The sequence below is a fragment of the Mus caroli genome, chromosome 2, assembly GCF_900094665.2.
Source record: "Mus caroli chromosome 2, CAROLI_EIJ_v1.1, whole genome shotgun sequence".
Lineage (NCBI taxonomy): Eukaryota > Metazoa > Chordata > Mammalia > Rodentia > Muridae > Mus > Mus caroli.
Window position 1 is genome coordinate 160988446 of NC_034571.1, and position 6290 is coordinate 160994735.

The 6290-nt window shown below is 46.4% G+C and overlaps 1 long non-coding RNA gene across 1 annotated transcript in view; it reads left to right on the forward strand.

Moving 5' to 3' along the window:
- The window catches only part of LOC115030404, a 9724-nt gene extending 6548 nt beyond the window's left edge, over positions 1 to 3176 (forward strand). Inside the window, exon 4 of the long non-coding RNA XR_003836011.1 lies at positions 2995 to 3176. This is a non-coding gene — a long non-coding RNA (uncharacterized LOC115030404). The remainder of the gene's footprint in view (positions 1 to 2994) is intronic.
- Positions 3177 to 6290: the final 3114 nt, after the last annotated feature.

Consider the following 6290-nt stretch of genomic DNA (forward strand, 5'->3'; position numbering starts at 1 on the left):
GAGAGAGGAGAGAGAGAGAGAGAGAGAGAGAGAGAGAGAGAGAGAGAGAGACACCTAGAATGTGGAGGTCAGAGGACAGCTTTCAGGAGTTCATTCTTTTTTTTTTCCATCATGGTGGTCTCAGGGGTTGAACTTTAGGTCATCAGCCTTGGTGGAAAGCACCTTTATCTTCTGAGCCATCTTACCAGCCCTTCATAAACATTTCTATAGTCATTTTACACAGTCGTCTTTGTTAACAAATTAGCACATTTTGCTACATATTATAGGCCTACCTTTAAAACTGACTTAAAATCCAAGTCCCCTCCTCCTAGGTAGTCCTCTTCAGGGAAGCAGCATGCTATAAACTCAACCATCTTTCTCCCTTGTACCCTGGAGTGTATCAAGATGGAGGAGTTGGAAGCAAAGTAGGTGCGTGGGAAGGCTCCCTAGGGTGGAGGATCAGGCTTGGGATGAACTTTCCCTAGAGGCACGACCCCAAGTCCTCTGGCAGCCCCTCCCCAGTTTGATGGAAGGCTCACATTAGGGTGTCTCTTATTTCCCTTTTATGCTGACGTCATCAGGATACCCGCCCCTCCCCCCCACCCCCTCCCCTCTCCCCGCCCGGTTCAGCGGGTCTATAGTCTTTGGATTTTGCTCTGCTTTAAAGCACCAGGATGTGCAGGTCTGAGTCTCTATGAATGCATTCGCAGCTCACAGGCATCATACGTGGCCCCGCAGCTTCTTTGAGTCAGCCTGGGGTTTGGAAGGAAAAGTGCCTTCCTCATGCTACTGACAGAAAGCACTGTGAGACCCAAAGCAAATCACGTAGGGGAGCCAAGATCAGTTCCGCCCTGACCGGCCTGACCGCCCTGACCGGTGAGATAGCTTAGTAAAGGTACCGCCAGAAGAATGGGGTGAGCTCCATCCCTGTTATCTACACGGTGGAAGGACAGAGCCCACTCTGATACAGCTATATACCATGTTATGTGTGCCACACCCCCACTCCCGTGACAAGAATAAGCGTGGAAGTATGTTACTAAAATCAAAGATAGGTTCCAGGCATAGATGTGGTCACAGGGCTGTGGGGTGAATTTTCCGAGAGGTTTTATTTAAGCTGCCACCACATTGTGACAGTGGCCGCTGCTTTAGGAGGCATCTCTGGGAAGAACCCCAGGAATAAGAGTCCAGGGCATCCAGGTCTGTTGTGACACCTGCCACCCTTGCCAAGTGCCCTCTTCCTACCCCAGCCAAGAACCATAGCAGAGGGACACATGGAGTCAAAGTCTCCTGGCTTTCTAGAGACACACGGGTCTTATCAGGCTGGGTGGGGTGAGCTTCCAGGCCCCACAAAGCCCCCTCTGAGAAGGTGAGCTACTGAGATGAATTCTTCTACTTTAATGAGAGTTTCTGGGCTCACAGCACTGCTCTGCATTTTGCTTTCCTTGTTTAGTATAAATGCGATCCAATTTAATCTGCATATAAACACACCCATTGCATATTAAAATCAACATATTATAAACATCAGGCTGAACGCTTTCTTGAAGAAGCAAGCTTAAAAAAATCCATGCATATTAATATCACAGATAAGCCAATTATTATATTGAGTCATAAATAAAAACACAATATGATTAATCTAAATCTGGGCGCTCCGTAAAGCCAAATGTATGATATTCCGATTAGCCTGTTTTAGAAACAATATCATGAACCCTTGCATTTTACATGTAATGTGTTTAAAATTAATTTCCCAGGGCGATATCTTATTTTGTCTCACCTATACTAATAAGGTTCATGAAACATTGATATTACTTAATATCACAATGCAGAGAGGAAGCCATTTCTCTGCTTTTAATCGAAGCTCAGCTTTGGTTTCCATGGCCACCACGAGGATGTCCATGTGTGCAGGGTTCTTGACGATGTCTCCGAAGAGGACAGTGAGACGCTGACCTTGGTTTGTTAAACACTCAGCATTCCATACCATGTGATATAGTAACCTATGTAACAAAGGAACTATTTTTCTGACCATTTGCTGCACTTCAAGTCCTCTGCACAGCAATTATGGAATTTAGTCTTTATATTAACCTGGAAGCTTGGCATCACCATCAGTACCATTACATGGGAGGAAAAATGAGTTTCAAAATTATTTTTTCTCTTTTAAAAGCGACTTAAAAGTTTTATTTCTTTATATGTATGGGCTTTTTTTTTTTTTTTTTTTCCCTTGCATGTATGTCTGTGTACCGTGTGCGCTGCAGTACCCATAGAGGCCAGAAGAGGGCACCGAATCAGCTGCCTCTGGAGTTTCAGATGGCTTTGCGCCAACGTGTAGATGCTAGGAATCAAACTTGGGTCCACTCAAGTCAACTGTTACATGGGACAGTGTCAATCCAGCACTGTTGGGAAATCCTCCCCCTGCTCCCACCATTTGTGTGTGTGTATGTGTGTGTGTTGTGTTGTAAGGGTCTGAAAGTCATTGAAGGAAGACTCCAGACACAGATAGTACACAGAGACAAAGAGCATTTATTCTGTAGAAACAACCAGCATGCAGGGGTGGCCAGCCATTCAAAATGGCATTCCCAGACAAAGATGCAAAGGCCTTCTTATAGGGAGCTGGGGGAACTCTCTAGGCGATCGGCGGTCTCCATTCCTATGTCATGAGTGTCCCATCATGTGATGAGGTAGGGCTGCTCAGCACAGATGGCCCATTCTGAGATAAGATAGTTCCTAATTTTTGTGGTCATCCCCAGGCTGTTCCTTGGGAGGGGGTCTTATGACCTTGTTTCTGGATTTTACGGTCTGTTCCTCGAGTTGGTGCCTATGGCCAATTCCTGGGACTTATGGTCTGTTCCTGGAGCTGGTACCTTATGGCTTTCTTTTTGAAATTAGGCCTGGTCCTTAAACGGAGAGCAATGAGGGTTGTATTGTCCTTTCATGTATGTGTGTGTGTGTGTGCACTGTGTGCACAAAGGAGACTTTCCGGTGTCTGCCTCTCTCACTTTGCATCTCATTTCTTTGTTGCAGGATCTTTCCACTGAACGTGGAGCCAGACTGGACACCAGCAAGCCCCAGAGACCCTCCTGTTTCCACTCCTTGAAATGCTAGGGTGTGCGCGGCCATATTTGGCTTTGTATGTGCACTCCGAGGACTTGAACTGAGGTCCTCACAGTAGCTCAGCCAGTGCTCTTACTGTCTCAGCCATTTCTCCAACGCCGCGTTGTCAGAGTTTTAAAGAGAAGCTGACTACTCAAACTTTTATATGAAATAACTGATTAAAAAAAATACTAGCAACTAAATGAAATGAAAATTGACCACTCTAGAGTGCTGTCCCGCGAGAGTCAGATAAGTATATTCTCACACCGGGTTACAGGTTACCGGTTTTTAGCTTTGCTTTGTCTGTGTCCTGCTGGACGTTGGTGGGTGGAAGCTGGTGCTGGGCTCACTGGGATTTTGATGTGAGAACTCTGGACAAGTCTCCATGCATAAAACTGGATCTATGATTATGAAAATACCCCAGAGCATGCTCTTTTAATGTATGTGTTCACATGGGTGCAGGTGAGCATGTGTGTGTGTCTGCATGTGCATGTGACTCACGTGGAAGCCAGAGGATAGCCATGGGCGTTGAGCTCAGGAAGGTCTTCCTGCCTTTTCGAGACAGAATCCTTCATTGAACCTGGAGCTTAGCGATTAGGTGAGGCTGGCTGACCCCAAGGTCCAGGGATTGTCTCTGCCTCCCCAGTGCTGGGATTACAAGCCCACAGGACCATGCCTGGCCTTTTCTGTGGGTTCTGGGAATCGAACTCAGGTCCTTGAGTTTGTGTATCGAGCATCTGACCAGCCGAGCTGTCTCTCCCGGATTGGAAGGATGCTTCTGTTGCCGTTTCTTCACTCTTTCTATGCACGCGAGAGCGGCTGTGCCATGCCTGAACGCAGGGAAGCCACAAGCCAGGTCATTTTCTTGGACAGCAAAATTCTCTGAAACAAAAGCAGGGAAAAAACCATTTTGATCATTTCGTGCTAAAGAAGTACACCCTTTTCCCTGCAAACACTCAGGGTTTAATATATTACAACCGAGTCTGACGAAAATGTAAAATTCATGCACTCTGAAAACAGAATTTTTATTAATTTAAGCGGGAATCCTAAATCAGTTTTCCCGTAAGAATGCAATCAACGGCTTAGTTTCTCCTCAGACAGACTTGACCTCACAGTTATTTGTTTTAATTCCCCTCCCCTTCCCTCCTCCCCCTTCTGGATATTCCCTCCTTCATTTTATAGAATTCAATAATGGCCAATGTAACAAACGAGAGGATAAAAATATTCCCGAACACTCGAGGGCATACATGGGAGTATAAACAGCGAAGCTCTTCCCCTGAGTCCTATCATTGGTTGGTCCATTTGACTTTATAATTCAGGCTCTCTGCTTATTACTAAATTTAACTCGTGTGTGGAGAGTGTGCCACAGAGCTCTGGCAAACGGCAAGCTTAGGATACGAAATCCCAAGTTACCTATTTTATCTGTACTTCTGTCTCCTTGTATATCTGTCCATCTGGGTCTGGAGCCATTTAACACAATCTCTCAAGGAAAACATGTCCAAATCTTTGTTTCTTGCTCCTTCTTGTTGGCAGAGCCTGGATCCCCCTGTATTTTCCAGTCACCCTCTCTGCTCACCGGCAAACGCTCCTGGTGCAGACGGTCGGTCCCTTTATTATTCCCTCTAAACTTTCTTTGTTCCTCTCTCTGTCTTTTATTATTTCTACCGTGTCATCAGAAACTGACTGCCGGAGTCTGCCAATTAGCCTTTGTCTGTCAGTGCCAGCCTCAGCGTCCTGAGGAGCTAATGTGTGAGGCGAGGGACCAGCCTTATTTCATATGCAGCACTGTGTCCCTACATAGAGACATGCCATTACTGACAAAGTAGCAGTAGATGGGCTCCGATTAGCTGCTGACAAAGTTTGCATGTGTGTGTGTGTGTGTGTGCGCGCGCGCGTGTGCGTGCGTGCATGTGTGCTCCTGTGTTTGGGAAGTGGCGTGGGTGGGGTTTGAAGGGACACCCTCTCACACCAGCAGCAAATTGAACTTGGTCCTACCTTCCCACTTCTGAACCAGCTCTCATGGTTCTAACTACCTTGTACGGTGGTGGTGGCTGTCTACTGGCCCCAGTACCCACCGGATGGCAGGTGACAGGGACTGGAGAAATCCAGTTGTCCGTCACAGGTTCTCAGCTCTCCACCGTAAAGCGTCCCCGGCTCCCAGTTACTGTTTCTCGGTGTCTTCTAGAGTCTCATAAAGAGTTTATGGGAACACTTAGAAAAACAAAAACAAACAAACAGAACCCAAACCCTCAGGCATTGCGGAGCAGTGGTGGCAGAGACAGGCAGCTCTCTGGGAGTTCAAGGCCAGTCTGCTCTATAGAACGAGTTCCAGGATATCCTAGGCCACACACAGAAACCCTGTCTCAAAAAAATAAAACAAACAAACAAACAAAAAACCCCAACTCCCAAAGCAACCTTTCTAAACCAGCCAACCAGTCACTCAACCCCCCCAAAACAAACAGATAAGAAAAAACAAACAAACAAAAATCCCAACAAAGCCCCCAAACCAAACCAAACCAAACCAAACCAAACCAAACCAAACCAAACCAAACCAAACCAAACCAAACTTAAAACAATCCCCAAGAGCAATCAACCGATCAAACAAAATCACAACACCTTCTCCCCCCACAAACAGCCCAAAACCTCAGGCATCAAGTCAAACATTTTATGACATTTCAGAATAATTACACACCTGAGGAGACTCGCGAAAGGAGAAGTAACTTGTCTGAGCTTCCAGAATCAGTGAGTGATTGAGTCAGGATTTGAATTCAGACCTCCCACCCGCACAGACATGACTGGTAACGGTAGCATAGTTATATCAAAATGATACTCTGGGCTGTCTGGATAAGGGGGAAATACTTTTTCCTCTGGATCTGACCTCTTCAAGGACTTCTCACCATCAAAGTGTCGGCTGCAGAGATGGCTCAATGGTTAGGACCACTTGCTGTTCTTCCAGATGGCCTGAGTTCAGTTCCTAGCATCTGTGACTGGTATCGCACAGCTTCCTGTAACTCCAGCTCCAGGTGCTCCAATGCCCTTTAGGTATCTCCCCCCTCCCCACATTCACACATACACCACACACACACACACACACATACCATACACACACACACCATACATTCAACACACACACACACACACCCACCATACATTCACCACACACACACACACACACACACACACACCATACATTCAACACACACACACACACCACACACACCATACAT